Below are 18,933 nucleotides of genomic sequence, written 5' to 3'. Positions count from 1 at the left end.
TTATAGCTGAATTACAGTAAGTAAGTACACAGAGACATATGAGTTTGATTTGCTTGGAAGAAAAGTGATAAAAAAAATACTATGTGATTTTGTGAGTTGTTAAAATGACATGCCAAATAGTGGCTTGAATCCAACTATTTCTCATTTCAACAGTTTCTCATTCAGAGTCTTATTATCATGGAACTTTCAATGATTCCCTTAACAAGGACTACCAGTTCTTTAGGACTTATCTTTGGATGCTCCCTCAGGATAATTCCAAAGGAAATATTTAAATTGACTATAAAAAAACACTTGGCTTTTCAAAACTTTCCCCTACAGATTGGTTGATTCTAAAATAGTGGGGAGTTTTAAAGACCAGTCATTCCTGATGCCAAGAGACAGGCTGGTCTTAGGTCAAAAACATCAGCTTTATATAAAACGCCGGAGGGAAGCCCAGATGTATTATCTAGAGGCCTTTCACCTCCTCCTCCAGCTCTGGTGCCTGTCACAGCACCATCAATCCATTGCTAGCTTTTCACTTAGCTGAGAACTTCTTAGGGCAACAAGAGGATGATTCATAATATATAGTAAGGCTTCCAGGAAGCTTTTTTACTTTAAGCTTCAGGGTAAGTGAATCAGCCTTTTGCTTTCTCACAGGAACTACTTATCTTCAATCTTTCAATTAAAGGTCAAAAAATGAAAGAAGACACTCTGGTTGTCTATTACAGTGTTTTGTTCCCATTGTCAGAGACTTTGTTCTTTACATAGTTGTCTCTTAACCTGTTCAAGATTCATGCTCTCCACCCACCCTGTTTCTGATTAAAAATGTGAGGAATTTTTTGAAGAGGTCTGGGAATCTTTGTGAATTACAAAAAAAAAAAAAAAAAAAAGAAAGAAACTATTACTTTCAAAAAGGCAAAATAGAAGTGCCTCCTACAGTTTACAGCTAGAATCATGTTTAAAGCCTTCACCAACAGCAAAAAATTATGTCACACTAAAATAGCTTTTAGGAAGTTAAATCATGCTTCTTAATGTTTTACTCTGTTTTCATAGCAAAATGAAGAAGAGGTCTAAGAAAATTTGTGCAATAACAAAAACAGCAAGTATTAAGTGCTTACAGTGTATTGGGCTTGGCATGAATTAATGCATTTAATCCTCAAAGAAACCCGAAGAGATAGCTCTGTTAATACCACTGCCACACAGTAAATACCCACGATGGGAGAGTTAGCAAGGGGTAGAGTCTGGACTTTATTCTGTGAGGTCAAATTTTAGAGGTCTTTATCACCCAGTAGTGCCATTCTACAATGTGGGAAATGGGTAGGAAAACCCAGATTCCTAGTATTAAGAAGAGGTTTGGAGGCCAAAATATTTTAGTGGATCCTCGGCTCTTCCTGGGCTTTATATCTGTTGATGTAAGATACTTCTATTAACACATTAAACATAGTCCTTCAGAAAACCTTCAGGAATAATCAACAATACATCATTTAGTGAAAAATCAACTCATAGTTATTGACTATCCCATCACCTATAGTTGACCTTTTGTAAATACTGTTAGAAGAATGTATGAAACTCCTTTTTAATTAATTTCTATTAAGCCCCATCATGTGTGAGTCACTGTGCTTGGTGCTTCCACACTTTACTTCACTGAAACTATAAAATGATCATTATTTTATTTAAACTAAAAATGCACTCTACTCTGTTTTAAAGCTGAGGTCACTGAAATCTAACAGATTGATAATTTACCCTAGGCCAATAGATTGATAAGGATAGAACTGACATCTGGAATTTTGATAATCTCCAAATCACAAAAGTTCACCAGCCATCTTGTCACATAAAGCATCTTAAAAAACAAAATAAACAAAAATTAACTAGCTGGTGTTGAAATATAATGCACTCGTGACAGGTGTAGAGCGGAGGCAATTTTTCAATGATAAAGCTCAAGTTCCTGCAAAGATTTATTAATGAATTATATTAATACACTTATGTCTGGAGGATTTAGAACCACTGATGTATCATAGCCATAACATATGAATATTCATATGTCTATTTCTAAAAGCATTTAACTTCCCAGAATCTTTAGCCCTAATTCCTTATCAAATGCAAGTCTTTAGGATGTTTTGGTGTACTATAATTCTTCCTACCACCCCAATTCATTTTGCATATATTTAAAACTTATTTTACATGCCTTCTGTAAATCTTAAGGAATCCCAGAATTCCCAATGAAAGTTAAAGATATGTTAAAAAAGTAAAAACGCTATAACTTGGAGGGAAAAAATAGTGAGATATGAACTTTATAGTTTTTCAGGTAAGTTATGTCACATATCACCAGGAATTCAATTAAATGAAATGGGCCAAATTCTCCCAGCAGAATTCCCTCACGTGTGATTGGGTTCAGAAGAGATAAACATGGTCTTCTCAGCAAGCTCTATTGATGAATCTCACTGACATCATTATGGCTGTTACATTAATATTGCAGGGTACTCTAATCAAACTCTTCTCCACCTGATATTTCATCTATAAGCAGCCGTAAGATAGGAATTGGTTTACACGATGAATTGTAAAAAAAAAAAATTCATGATTGCAAAGTAGCAGAATCAAACTCATGAACTCAACCATCTTCACAAGTAACCCAATGGTCAGTTCATACCTATCTGTGTAGAAAGACACTTGTCTAAATAAAGTTATAATCTAACCATTAGTTCTGTGGCCAAAATATCAAGAGAACGGTGGCAATTTGGCAAAGGGAAACCAATGAACTTTAATTTAATGTCTTTAAAACAATTCAGATGTTGGAACTGGCAACTTTACTTGGCACATTTACTCCTCCAGAGGAGATATGTATATCAGGTCACCAGAGTTTGATGTCACTATCCATAAAGTTTTTCTAGTTGTTCTGATTTTACAATAGTGAGCAAGTACTAAGGTGTTGCACAAATCCAGGGAGCATCATTATGGTAGAAGTAATGAAAATGGTGTCTTCTGTAATTATCCAAATCATTATTCTTCCATTGGTTTATTTTTATACTGAATGAAGGACTCAATTAGGAAGAAAGAGAAAGATTATGAAAGTGGGATTTGGGCTGCTGCTGAAGTTAAGCCTTTTCTATATCATAGGAGGAGTCTCTTATTGTGATTTCATGTATATTTCCCTAATGACTAAATATACTGAACATCTTTTCATGTGTGTAAGGACCACTTGTACTCATTCTTTGAAAAAACATTTCAAATCCTTGGTCAGTTTCTATAATTGGCATATCTGCCTGTTTATTGTTGAGTTCTTTACATAGTATTTATTGTAAAAGCTCACTATATATTCTGGTTATAAATTCTTTATCAGATATACAATTTATAAATATTTTTCTGCCATTTAAAGCACCAAATGTTTTAATTTTTCTGAGATCCCATTTATCTTTCTTTTATGTCTTTGTGCTTTGGATGTCACTTATAGGATACCATTGCCTAAGACAAGGAAACAAAGATTTAAATTAATGCTTCTTGCCAGGTGCTTTGGCCCACGCCTGTAGTCTCAGTGGCTCTGGAGGCTAAGGCAGGGGGATCATGAGTTTGAAGCCAGCCTTAGCAACCTAGGGAGGTGCCAAGCAACTCAGTGAGACCCTTTCTATAAATAAAATGCAAAATAGGACTGGGCATGTGGCTCAGCACCCCTGAGTTCAATACCTGATACCCTCCAAATTAATTAATTAATTAATTAATTAATGCTTCTGAGAACTTAATAGTTTTATCTCTTGTATTTAGGTATGTGGTTTGAGGTAGGGGCTCTAATTTCATTCTTTTGTATTTAGATATCCAATGGTATTAGGACCGATTATTGAAAATAATATTCTTTCCCCATTAAATTGTCTTAGTACCTTTGTCAAACATCAATCAACCATAAATGTAAAGGTGAATATTTAGCCTTTGAATCTGTTCCAAAGGTCTCTTTGTTTATCGTTGTGTTAGTGCCACATAATCTTGATTACCACAGCTGTACAAAAGGTTTTGAAATTGGGAAATATAAGCCCTCCAAGTTTTTCTTCATTTTCAAGATTCTCTTTCCTATTCTGGGACACTTGTATTTCCATATCAATTTTATTATCAACTTGTTCACTTTGTCAGAAAATTCCACTGAATTCATAACAGAGATTGCATTTAATATGTAGATTGATTTGCAGAATATAGCCATGCTAAGACTATTAAATATTCTAATACATGAACATGGGATGCATCTATGTAGATCATTCTTAATTACTTTTATCAGTATTTCAGGGTTTTCATTGTAAAAATCTTGCCATTCTTTTGTTAAACTTATTCTTGAGTATTTTATCATTTTCAATGAAAATTAAATTACATTCTTAATTTTATTTTTGGAGTTTATTGCTAGTATATAGCCATTGGTTTTTGTAGATTGAGCATGCATCCTGCAATCTGTCTTTTCTGAATAAAAAAAAATTTACCTCTCTCTTTCCTCTTTTCAATGGGATCCCTTTATTTTCTTGCCTGATAGTCTTGATGGAGCTTTCTCTAGAATAAGTGCCTGGAGTGGACGTGTTTGTTCTTGATCCTAGGTGGACAGCTCATGGCTTTCCACCAGGAAGTACATGCCTGATGTCAGGTATTCACAGATGCCCTTCATTAGGTTGACGAGGTTTCTTTCCATTCTAGTTTCCCAAGTGCTTTTATTACAAAAGGACGTTGAGTTTTATCGAATGTTCTCTCTATGACTGTTGAGACAACCAGGTGTTTTTTGTCCTTTTGTCATTAATATTCTATTAGTATAGTTTATTACATTATATTTGGATGTTAAACATTATGCATCACAGGGATAAATCACACTTGCTCACAGAGAATAAGACTTTTATATGATTTCCTAATATTTTATTCAGGGATTTTTGCCTCTTTTCTCATAAGAGATAATGTTCTGTAGTTTCTTCAGTTGCCATGTCTTTGACTTGTGTGACATTTTCCTTCCTCATCTATTTTCTTTGAGTTTGCAAACAATAGTTTTAGTTTCTTTCTTAAAAAAATTCAGTAAAATAGACCAGTTTAGTTACCTGGCCCTGAACTTTGTGTGAAGTTTTATAATTAACTCAACTTTTGTTGTAGGTCCATTTTGGGTGTTTTATTTCTTATTGAGCTAGTGTTTCTAGTTTGTAGTTTTGTAGGAACTTATTCATTTCATCTAAGATGTCTAATTTGCTGGTATGTGATTGCTCATAGTCCATTTATAATAATTGTTTCTAAGGTTGGTTATGATGTTTGTTATTTCATTCTAGATTTTGTTACTTTGAATTTTCTTTTCTCTTTTTCAATTTATTTAAAGTTCATAAACATCATTAGTCTATGGAGTCAAATTTTATATATCTTTATTGATTCTTATTCTATATTTTATGAATTTCAATTCTAGTATTTTTAACTTTCTTATTTTTGCTTGCTCTTGGTTGAGTTTTCTCATTTAAGTTCTTTAATGTGAAAGTTCAAGTTATTGACCTAAGATCTTTCTTCTTAATTAACATATTATTTACAACTTCCTCTCTGATCACTATTTAAGTTGCAATCTATAAGTCTTGGTGTGCTGTGTTTTTCTTTATATTCATCCCACAGTATTTTATTTCCCTTTTGTTTCCTGCTTGACACATTGGTTATTTATTATGATTATTTAATGTGCACAAATCGTGAAGTCCTAAATTTCTTTCAATTATCCATATCTAATTTCATTCCACTATGATCAGAAAATAAAATTTTATGATTTCCATTCTTTAGGATTCACTGAGGCTTTAAGCCTAATATGTGCTTGCTTCTATAGAATATATCATATACTCTTTGAAAGAACAGAATGCTCTGTGATTGTCCACTCTTATCATTATTACCAAGATTTGTCCAAAAGTTTGCTTTTTTCTGATATTCATGTAGCCTCTTCTTTCCTGATTTTTTATTCTATTTACATCGCCACTCCAGCTCTGATTTGGGATTGTTTGCATGATGTATCTTTTCTCATGCTTTTACTTTCAAAGTAAACTTTGAATCAAAAGTGTAACTTTTGTATATAACATGGTGTTGAATAATGCCTTTAAAAACTCAACTCTGATAATATCTGCCTTTGAAACATAAACCACTTGACTTATATAATTGCAGATACAGTAGGGTTTATGTCTGACATTTTATAGTTCCATTTCTATGTCTTTTGAATTTTTTCTCTACTCCTCGATTGCTATTTCTTTTGTGCTGAATAGGCATTTTCTATTTTTTTTCCCTGTGTTTGTGTGTTTGCATGCATGTGTGTATGTGTGTAATTATTTTTCTTAGTGTTTATTCTGGGTATGACAACATTAACTTAAAAATAATCTATTTTGGACTAATCTTAACAATATCAATAGTATATATGAAATCTATGTCCATTATAGCTCTTCATTTATGTTGTTGTTGCAATAGAATTGCATCTTCCTACATTATAACCTTACCAACACGGCATTATAATTATTGCTTCATGAACTTAGAAGGGAAGAATATAAACAAAAATATATTTATCATCTCTTTTATTCTTACCTATATGGTTCCCTTTCCTGGTGTTTTTTAACTTCACATTTTCACATGGATGCAAGTGACTAGTGTATTTTCATGTTACTAGAAAGGATTTTTTTTTTCTCTCTTTCTTCCTTTCTTCTTTTTCTTCTTCATTCTATTTTTTGTAGAGAAAGTCTGCCACTAATGATTCCTTTCAGTTTTTGATTATCTGTAAATGTCTAATTTCTCTTTCATTTTTGAAGTTTGGTTTTACTGGATGCAGGGTTACCAGTTAAAATGTTTTGTTCTCTAGTCTTTGAATATGGTATCCCTTTGCTTGACATCCATGAGTTTTCATGAGAAGTCAACCATTAGTTTTGAGGATCCTTGCACATAATAAGTTTCTCTGTATTTCTATTTTATGAATACTGTCTTTGTCTTTTATCAGATTTACTCTTATATATCTTGCTACAGTTTTTTCCATCTTTTCGTCCTTGGTGTTTTTTGGTCTTTTTGGATGTGCTGATTAAGAGTTTTCATCAAATTTGGGAAGGCGTTGGTCATTTCTTCTTTAAGTGTTAAGTTTTTCCTCTTTGTCCTGTCTTTCTAGATATTTCATTGTAGCTAAGATTGATAGTGTGCCACAGGTGTCTGTGGGTCAGTTTTCTTTTTCTTTTTTTTTTTATTCTTTCCCCTGCTGTTCCTCAGAGTAGATCCTCATTTGACCTGTCCTCATGTACATGGAGTTGTTATTCCATCAGCCCCAAATTTCTTTGAAACTTGCAGGTGAATTTTTCATTCCTCTAGTAATTTCTAACTCCAGACTTTATTTTTTTTTGTTTATGTAATTTCTTCTTCTTTACTGATATATAGTAATATATTATTCTCAGAGTATTTAAAATTATTTAGTCATAATTTCCTTTAGTTCTTTAAATATATTTGTAATATCTAACTTCAAATCTTTTAAAATTAAGTTCAAAATATGGGCTTTTGTGTCACTGCACCCAAAATAACTCAAAAGAACAACTTAGAGAAGGAAAAGTTTATTTGGGGCTCACTTTTTCAGAGGTCTCAGTCCATAGAGAGCCAGTTCATTGCTCTGGGCCCACAGTAAGGCAGCACATTATGGGGAAGGGCTCAGTGGAAGCAACCTGCTCAGCTCCTGTGGGCTTAGGAAGCAGAGAGAGGGGGAAGGAGCTGCAGGGAAGATGCCCCCTTCCAGGGCATACCCCAGTGACCCACCTACTCTAGCCAAACCCCACCTGGCTGCAGCTACCACCCAGGCAGGCCATTAAAACTAGGATGGACTGTAGGTTACAGCTCTCATAATCTCATCATTTCCCCTCTGAATATAATAATAACAGGAGATTTGGGGGACACCTCATAACCAAACCATAATAGCTGCTCCAGGGCTAAATTATATATGTTGATTGCATTTTCCCCTGTATATGGGCCATACTTTCCTGCTTCTTACTGATCTTGATTTTGTTTTGTTTTTGTTGAATACTGGACATTTTACATCATATAGTGTGGCCACTCTGGTTATTAGTCCTCCCCCTTCTCAAACTTTTTAATTGTCATTATCTATTTATTTAGTAACTCTTATGGATGAATTCTGTGACATCTGCATTCTTTGTCATGTGCATCCATGGAACTGACCATAGCACTCATTTACTGTGGTCAGTTTAATGATTGGGCAGTTATTTCCTTTAAATTCTGTGAACCAACATATTTGTCACCATTGTGTAGGGGCTCTGCATTGGTGATGAGGCATGCCTTTGATGCTCTAGTCATTCACAACTCAGCCTTCTGATCACCTTCTCCCTGCACAAAAGCTCAAGATCGACCACAGGTAAGATTTTAGTACCATTTCAGGTATTTCCTGAGCATATGCACATGGCCTTCCTAGATTTCAAGGACTATTTCAAAGTATTTCAAAATTTCAAAGTTACCCTTGGATACCTCAATATGAATATTTTCTTTTTTTAATTTTTAATTTTTTTTAAATAGTCTTCTCTGCTCCAGCTTGTTTTGCCACCTTGGGTAGGCTGACACTTTACACAATTACTCCTGGATATTTTTGACTTACCACTAGCCATAAGACTTTATTCTCACTGAGAACACTCTGAGTCTGGTCCAATCAAGAAGAATGCTGTTGTACATGATGTAGAAGTGTTGTAAATGATGTAGAATCCCACTGATCATAAAACTCTCTGTTCCTACCAAGATTTAGCATTGTTCTTGAGTAAATTCTCCTTGAATTTTAAGTATTTGATTAATTTTCATGGTTGTGAAAAGGTGAATTTTGATCATTTTTGTCAGTGTGCTTGTTGCTTCCATGGAGAAATAGATATTCAGAATCTTTCATTTGCCATTCTGGATGCACTTTTGTTTGTCCTTGAATTCTTAACTACTTTTATATCAGTTATTCCTGCCTTCTATTTAAAACCTTCACCCCCACCACAAAATGAAATTCCTTTGGTCAGTTGCTACCACCTGTGTTCATGAATGAATTATTGGGTCAACTTCTGAGCTGACCTGCTTTGCCTAGTCTCTTAATAAATAGATCCACTCTGTCCTCATAATAAATTATCCTTATAAATTAATCTATATTGTCTAGGGAATTGGTCTGCCTAGAAACCTTAAATGGACATCAGTCAGATGGACAGCATTTATTGAGTACAGATCACGTGTTGCCTGTCAGTTTCTGTTCTAAATTATAGCGATCAGAGAGCTTATTTCAAGTGAGAGGATACAAACAGAGTAATTTTGGGGTGTGGAATTGTACTAAAATAGTTGACTCCCACTGACAATATGAAGTCTAAATACTTTTTTTTTCTTGATTTTCAGGGACCTCCACCATCTGTTTCTTCTCTAACGTTATCTTCTTTAATTTCCCTACTGGAAGTCTTGCTTAGTAGAGCACATCCACATACTACTATTTGGATTTCCTTAGGTCCATGCATGACTCCAGCCCTTATTACCTTACTTTTTCTTTCTCTTCCTCATCTCCTAAAGGATTTCCTCATCTCCGCTCAACTACAGAGCCTCTGGGAACCTTTCCTGATTACTCCAACCTGGACATAACTTCAAATCCCCACTTGCAGTACTTACTGTCACTCATTTAGCATTAATGCAAGTGTCTCCTTAAGCTATTTGATCTTACCCAAGCAAGTCCTAATACTCAAATTAGATTTAAATCTTTATACAGGAAATAACAAGTTGATTTTTAAATCTATCTCTAATTTTGGTAGTTAATATAGAGACCAGAAAGAAGTACTCAATGAATTTGAAGATATTAGATGATGAACTTACTTTAAGTATATTTTTTCTTTTGGTGCAGATTATATTCCAAACTTGGGTTCTCAAAATTGTCACTGAGCAACTGAGATGTAGCATTTCCCAAACTTACCCAATTAAAAACTGTACCAAAATCTTTTATGAAACCATCCCTAGTGTATCATATAGCTTCTCAGCATCAATGAAATGTGTATTAACTCTCAATATCTCCGATTTATTTGTAATATATGTATAATAATATAAACCTTGTGGGAAAGTATGAAGATTGAATGGAATTTTGCTTGTAAAAGTTATGTGAGAACTATAAAATATGCCATAAACCTTAGTCATGTTAATAAAGGAATAACTTAAAGAAAAAGTAGGTAACAAACATATTGCCTATTTAGAGAAAATTTTTCTCTAAGTGCTTTAAATTTTTTTTTCTCCTCACAGGATCATTTTATATCACAGTTTTGGCAAAATATTTTTTAAAACATAGTAGAGGATAAAGATCTCATATATGAACAGTAGATGTGGGAATTTGAAGAAATTATGTCAGATACATTATATCCATACAAGAGGTGTGTCTCCTTAGTCATATTCCACCCGTCACATGAAAGTCTGCAGACTGTGCAAACCAAAGCATCAGGTGTGAGTCCCTCATTTAAAAAGAGATACTGGCCATAACTTGAGAGGGTACATAAGGGTGGCTGCTGGAGAGTTGGTACTGTTTTATTTCTGTGGCTACTGGTTCCTTTCAGATAATTCATTGATGTATACACATATGAGTTCCATACTTTCATATGTGTGTTATGTTTGATAAATGCAGGTTCCATCAATTGGACAAATAACTTATTTTTTTCTGGTTAGTCACAAAGCCAGATAGCACAGTGGTTGGTTCAAGACTTTTGAATTGCAGGGTCTAGATTCATATCTTTTACTTTTTTTTCTCTTTTTAAAATTTGTTCTAATTAGTTACACATGACAGTAGAATGCTCTCATAAGTCACATATAGATGGAGTTTAATTTCTTATTCTTCTGGTTGTACATGATGTAGAATCCCACTGGTCATGTCAAATCATTGCCCTGTCTTCCTCAAGGTCATCAAATATTTTAACTCAAGTTGAGTTTTCTTTTTTGAAATGTTTATTTAAGTGCAATCACAAATATTAGACTTTTATGTTAGATTTCTTTCATCGTTCGTGATTGTTTTTTTTTATGACAATAGTTTAATTTTGTATACTATCTCATTATTTCAAAACATAATCCATTTTGTTTATCCTGTCTAGTATTGCATCACATTGGTGTTTTCCAATTTGGGAAGATATCTATAATGCTGCTGTGACCATTCTTTTGCATAGTGAACATATATAGTCATTTCTTTTGAGTATATACTTAAAATTGGAATTGTTGGGCCAGAGAGTCTTTACATGTATAGCTTTAGGAGAAACTATTAAAGACTTTTTTAAAGTGGTTAAAAAAAAAAGATGCTGGCTAGATGTCTATCATACCTTTCCCTCTTTTTCATGTGTCTGGTGTTTGACTACATTTTCATACTCCCTTGCAGTTATAGGTGATCATGTTTTTGAGTTTTGACTAGGGAAATCCAGACAAAAAATATGTTTTCCATTTCAAGATCTGACCATTGAAATCTTCTGGGATGACATCTTCAGTGTATCCTCTCTCTTTCTCTTTCCCTCTCTATTCTTATTTGCAGGCTATGTACAGTGACTCTCTAATATACTTGGGCTCTGAAATTGATCATTGGAGTTGGCATTGGTGGGTCTCTGATTGACTGCATGGGGTCATGTAATACTATATGTTTTGTAAAAGCAAAACAAAATTACAATAACATCCTAAGAATTCTGAGAGGCTTTGTGGTAATGAAACCTATTTATTTTTAGCCCACTGGTACCCAAACTCATTGGTCCTTCAAATATTTGGAGATTGTGAAGAGGGGTAATAACATTCACTAACATTTCATAGAACACACTTTGTGAAATTCTATCTGTAGAATTGATAGCTTTGAGACCCTAATTCAGTGCTCAGCGAGACATACTGGAAAAGGCAGGAATAAGGAATAAATAAATGTAGGACAGGAGCAGTTGGTAGACCTATCTAGTAGACCTACTGCTAGGAATTCCACTAAAATCTGAGTACCTTCATGAGTTAGCATTAAACAAAGCTATTAAAAGCTACAAAAAAAGCAAAATGTAGCTTTGTTTTCTTTTAATAATGTTAGAAATCTATTTTTCCTTTTATTTGAAATTATAAAATTTGAAAACTAATGCTGACATATAATAATATTATTTTTCTTTTTATAATTTTGGGGGGTATATAAATTATATACTATACACATTGTCATAGTTCAATTAAATATTTTCAAATGATGTTAATGTCATTGTAATCCAATTTCCTGAACATTTCCATTACCCCAAAATGTTTCCTTGTGCTCATTTGAATCTCTGTTTCCACCATCAGTCTCAGGCAAATGGATGAGCTTTCTTGTCTCAACAGCTTTGCCTTTTATGGAGCTTTGGGATAAAAGGAATCCTACAACATGTAGATTATTGCATCTGTGTTCTTTTAGTTATCATGTTTTTAATCTGTTAAATCCAAATATTTCAATTGTGAATATTTCAAGGTAATTGACAAGTGCACCAAAATAGGTTAAAAATCATGATCTAGAACATGCACATTATTTATATATGTTTTCATATATATATATGAAATATTTATTTTTTCAAATACTCTAATCATTCACCTAATCTGTTTCCCAAAAAGAATAGAGCTCTATAAACATAATAATTATTTCAAAGTTACCATAAGTGGTATATTTGTTGCTCAGTTTAAGTTTTTATAGTGTCTCACATCTGGGGCACGAGACAAAGTAGATTATTAAGGTTCATCAATGTTGTAGCACATATGAGTAGTTGGTTGCTTCGTATCATGAATAATACACATTGCAGCAATAGACCACATTTTGTTTACCTTTTCACCAGTTAATGGAAATTTAAATTATTTCCTGTGTTTGATTATTAATAATAATTTTGCTGCAAGCATTTGTACACAGGTCTGAGGATATACATTTGCATTTCTCTTGGGTAGGTGTATGAGAGTAAAGTTTCTGAGTCATAAATTTATCAAAGTATTTTCTAAAGCAAATTTATCATTTATGTTCACATCAGTAGCACAAGAGCAAAATTGCACACGTTTTCACCAAGAATTCTTATTTTCTGTCTTTTTTGTTATAACTTCAGTCATGTGGGAGAATAATGATATTCATTGGAATTTTAACATATAATTAATTAAAGACTAACAACGAAAATTTTTTCACACAATTTTGTTTTATATATATATATATCAATCATTTGGTGGAATGTCTGTTCATATATTTAAATCTTTAAATTTTTTTTGTTTTCTTATTAAGTTGTAAGTGTTCTATGCACAATTTGGATAAAAGTTCATTTTTGGATGTAGGATTGAAATACATTTTCTCATTTTGTTATGGGTATAGCTTTGAAGCTTTCAAATTTTAATTTTTGCTGGATGGGGGTACCAGGGGTTGAACTCAGGGACAGTATATCACTGAGCTGCTTCTCTAGTCCTATTTTATATTTTATTTAGAGACAAGGTCTCACTGAGTTGCTTAGTGCCTCATTTTTGCTGAGGCTGGCTTTGAACTCTTGAACTTCCTGCTTCAGCCTCCCAAGCCACTGGGATTATAGACATGCACTACTGTGCCTGGCACACAAATGTTTTTTTTTTTTTTTTAATCTGCTAATATTTACCAGGCAAAGCATTTCGAACATTTCTCTGAATTGGAGTCACTCAGGACTTTCAATAAAATTTAAATTTTGATGAAGTCCAATTTATTCATTCCTTTTCTTTTTGTAGATTGTGATATTTCAGAATTATTTAGGTCACTGCCATGGAATTTCTGTCTTATTAGTCTTTCAGAAAATTTGTAATTTTAGATCTTTTAGTTCTGTACTTCATTTTGAGTCAGTATTTGAATTAGTGTGGGATAATTGTCTGTATTCATATGTTTGCATGTGAAGACTCAAATGTCCCAGAATATTGTTTAAAAATATTATTTTCCTCACTGAGTTTCTTTGGAATGTTTGTCAAAAGTCAATTGACCATTCTGTTTGTTTATGGTTTGTGGTACTATTCCCGGTTATTTTACCAATACTACTCTGTTTTGGTTACTAGGTAATGGGTAATGCAACCCCTACAACTTTGTTCTTCTGTTTCAGAGTTATTTTAGTTATTTTCTGTCCTTTGAATTTGCAAATACATTTTCAGATAAGGGTGTCAATATCTAGACAATAAGAGCCTAATAGTATTTTGATATGGATTACCTTATAATGTTGGAAGAATTTCCATCATAATAGTGTTGATACTCTCAATGGATGAAATATTTCTTCTATTATATAGAAATGTGTTACTTAATATCCAAATACTTGGGGATTACCCACATTTATTTATCTCTCATTTAATTTTATTGCATTGTAAGATTTTACTCTTTTGTATATTTGAGGTTTATGACTTATGTGAGCCACCATTGAGTATAATCCATATTCTCTTTGTTGAAAGTAGTATGCTATAAACTATGTCAAACTGGTTCAGAGTGTTGGTCACAGTCTCTGTATCATCAATGATTTTCTGTCTAAATGTCTCATTAATTATTGAGAGTGGAATCCTATTATAATAATTGTTATAATTTTTCAAATTTTTATTTCTCTTTTAATACTATCAATTTTGATACAGGTATTTTGGAATAATGCTGTCAGGTGTGTATACATATAGAATTGTTATATCTTGTTGATAAATGAATCATTCTACCATTACCATTACAAAATGTTTCTCTTTGTGTCTGGTAACATCTTTGTCTAAAGGTATGCTTTGTCTGATATCAACATGAGTGATCTAGAACCCTTACTGTTAATCTCTTCATCTTCTACCTTTTGTTTATCTGTCCTTTTTATTTCCTACATATTTGTGTCTTTACATTTATGTATAGATTAATAGTTTGTGGCAAAAACATATATTTGATTTTCTTAAAAATAATTCATATCTGCCTAGCTATCTTTTATTGTTTGAAATCTGTAGTCCCTTCACATTTAGATTTACAATTATTATTTTTGTTACACTTTTGTATATATCCCATGTTACTTTTTGGTTTCTTTTTCCACTTCATTGTCTTCATTTGTGCTCAATAAATATTTTAATACATCATTGTAGTCCTTTCTTTTCAGTCTTTACTGTGCCAATAAAAATTTTCTAGTGGTGCATTATAATTATACATAATAGTGGGATTCATTGTGCCATATTCGTTTATGTATGTAACATAATTTGATCTAACTCATTCCCCTGTACTCTCCTTTCCCTTCCTTCCTCCCTCCTCCAATCCCTATTCTACTGGTCTCTCTTCTATTATTATTATTATTATTAATTTCAATTAGTGCATCATAATTAAGTGTTGTTCTAGAGACTGAGCTATCTTCACTTGTTGCACTCTACTTCAAAATAACACTGATGTGATTATAGTTAAATATGGCAACTTTGCTGCAAGAGATCTCCTTTTTTTTTCCTCTTCCTTCTTTTCTGCTTCTATTGTCATCTGTTACATCTAGAGATGATACAGCCCTGATTTGTATGTTATGAATATTGCTCTATGTAATCTTCAGAAGAAAGTGAACAACTTTATTTATACATTGAGTTATTACCTGCTGTAATTTTTCTATAGTTGTAATATCTGCCTTTAGTATTTCATATGAGGCCAATCTGATAATCATGAATTTCTACGCCTGCTTTTAACTGGTAGTGTCTCTTCATAGCTTTCACTTTGAAAAGTTCTGGATATAAGTTTCTTGGGCAAGATTTTCTCTTTTAGTATGTTTAGTTCCTTGCTTTGTGGCCTTAGCATCTTCTAATATGAAGTCAGGTGTTAATCTTGTTCTTCACTTGTGTATGATGATTTTCTTTTCTCTGGTTATTTTATATATTTTAATTTTATCTTTGAATTTTGAATGTCTGGTTATTGTATTTATTTGTGAGTCTTTTTGTATTCATCTTAATTCAGTTTTCTTGAATTTTCGGACCATAAATTAAGGTTGTTTTAAAATAAATTTGGAAGTTTTTGTGACTATAATTTCATTTAAATCTGTGTGTGTGAGAGAGAGAGAGAGAGAGAGAGAGAGAGAGAGAGATCACCTAAAAAATAAGAACAATTTAAAATGAGAATTTATGTTAATGAAGAAAAACAAACAACTAAATACAACTCATAGAAAGCATACTGATACTGTTAAACAAAAATTAGTAGGAGGGGATGATTAAGCTGAAAAACTTTCTCCTACACCTAAGGGCAGTCATAAAAGTGAGAGAAACAATTACAATACACTGTCCATAAATTCGGTCTAATGGTAACTCCTCAGAGAATATAAAACATGGAAAGAAAATTATTAAGAATATATTTTTAAACATCATAATTTTTCACATTGATGTGGCCCCGTGAATGTTTGGTATAGTGAATGGGGAAATAAAACAACAAACAAACAACAACAAAATGAATGCCCGCACCAAGGGAATTCTTTATGAACTTCCAGAACTCCAAAGATAAAGATTTTAAGTTTCAAAAGAGGAAAGAAAAAGTGATTCTCAAGAGAAATCTGAATTTTAGAAAATAGTAAAGCAATCCCTCATAAAGAGTAGAAAATTCCTAGGAAAAATAATTTCTTTCTAGAATTCCTATATTAAAATTTGAGTCAAATGTTAAGACTTTTTCAAGTATGTGAGAATTCAAGTACTTGTTTTTCACATATTCTAGCACAAGAAGCTACTGGAGACGACATAACTCAATAAAATGGGAAAATAAATTAAGAAAGACACAAGATATTAGAAGGCATGGGGTGACTCAAAAGAGCTAAAAAGAATAGTCCCAGGCTGGCCACTGTGAATATGCTATGGAGAACAAGTAGTACTGATGGAAGAGATAGGTTGGCAGTAGGAAAAGGAAAAATTGATAGGTTATCAGTAATAGCTAATAGTCAAAATCAATAAATCATTATTAGAGTACTAATGCATTATTTATCAATATGCAAGTAAATACCTAGGACACTTCAAAGTATCTGGCTCTTGGGAACAAAGCTGAGTGTGTTGGGGGTGCAGTTGGAAAACATTTTTACTTAATATTTCATTTCTTAATGATTTGTATAAATTTGATAAAGTTTAAAATTACTTTAAAATAAAAGCCCTTCATTTGGAGAATGCAGTCTATTTCTGAGCATGTTCCATAAAAAGTAAAACTGCAGAATCCTCATGCTTTTGCTCATGATGCACAAATTCATGAACTAAACAGGCCTCCAGTGGCCTATTCAGCAAGAAGTATTTTGTTTAAGGTTAAAGTGTTTACAAATTTCTGTGTGGATGCTTTCAGACAGGGGCATTCTCCTGACTGTCCCATCGTTCACGCTGCCTGTTTTGTGACACCACATTGATCTCACCATTACTGTTGTTTGATTGATCTCTCTACATAAGGGAGTTTGGGAACCCAGAACTGTACTCTGATGACCTCAAATAGTGAATGACCCTTTAATGATTGCCAAAGGCCACTTCTCTGGAGAGAATTTTCTATTCTCAGGGAACTTCAACGTCTTGATAGAGCAGAATTCTTGTTTTCTTATTCTAAATATTGAATTACTAAATTGTTTAACTTCTTATCTTCTAAGCATTACAAGGAAATGCAGCTATTAATTTTGAGGGAAAGTTTTGAATAAGAGATTACTCATGGTTTATATACATACTGAGTTAAAGACTAGCTTTGGACAGTTCCTCCTTTCTACATTCTGGTATCCCTATTAAGTTGCTTTAAATATGGTTCCTGATTTTAAGTCCTTTGGTTATATACCAAGGAGTGGGATAACCAGGTCAACTGGTGGTTCCATTCCAAATTTTCTGGGGAATCTCCATACTACTTTCCAGAGTGGTTGCAATGATTTGTAGTTTCACCAGTAATGTATGAATGTACCCTTTCTCTCACATCCTTGCCAACGTTTGTTGTTACTTGTAGTCTTGATAATTGATCTGACTGTAGTGAGATGGAATCTCAGTGTAGTTTTGATATGCATTTCTCTAATTGCTAGAGATGTTGACCATTTTTTCGTATATTTATTTATTGTTTGTATTTCTTCTTCTGTGAAGTGCCTGTTTAGTTCCTTTGAATCAGCATACTATAGTGATGCAACCACATTGGTGTTTATAGCAGCTCAAAAACAGAATAGCTAAGCTATAGAACTTGGTTCTAGGTGTCCTTCAACAGATGAGTGGAATGAAGAAAATGTGGTATATATACACAATGAAATATTACTCAGTCATAAAAAAGAATGACTACATGTCTTTTAATGGCAAATGGATGGATCTGGAGACTATCATGCTAAGAGAAATAAACTAATCTCAAAAACCCAAAGATCAAATGTTCTCTTTGATGTGCTGATGCTAATACACAAGGGGGCAGATAATAGAAGTTCAGTAGATTAGACAAAGGGGGATGAAGGGAAGGGAGGGAGGATAGGAAAAGGAAAGACAGTAGAATGAATCTGATATAACTTTCCTATGTTCACATATGAATACGTGACCAGTGAAACTACATATCATGTACAACCACAGAATGGAATCCAAATTAGAATAAGTTATACTCTTTTTATGTATATGTCAAAATATACTCTCCTGTCATGAGTATCTAAGAAGAACAAATGTTAAAAAATTAAAATTAAACAATGAAAGACAGACCAGAAAAATAAATAAATATAGTTGCTGTACTCAACCAAAGAAAAGCTTCCACTTGCTCTTTCTTTGATGGAAGGTGTCTGGGGCCAGCAGCCAGCACTGTGAAGCTGACTTCAAATTCTACCCACAAATTGTTTTACAATATTGACAAAAAGATACTTTTCCAGTACTTAAATATTTAAGTATTTTAAAAAATTAGAACATATAAAACAGCAAATAGAAGAAAACTGCATCACCTTGAAATTAGTAATGACTTTTTTTGTCTATTTATCTAATTTTCACATACTTTTGAGATGTACTGTGCTATGAATTTTGCCAGGTTCATAAATCACAGAACCACCACTACTTTGAAGATATGAAATGTTTTAATAACTTCTAAAAGTT

Source organism: Sciurus vulgaris (assembly GCF_902686455.1).
Source record: "Sciurus vulgaris genome assembly, chromosome: 2".
NCBI lineage: Eukaryota > Metazoa > Chordata > Mammalia > Rodentia > Sciuridae > Sciurus > Sciurus vulgaris.
This window is presented reverse-complemented; position numbering follows the sequence as displayed.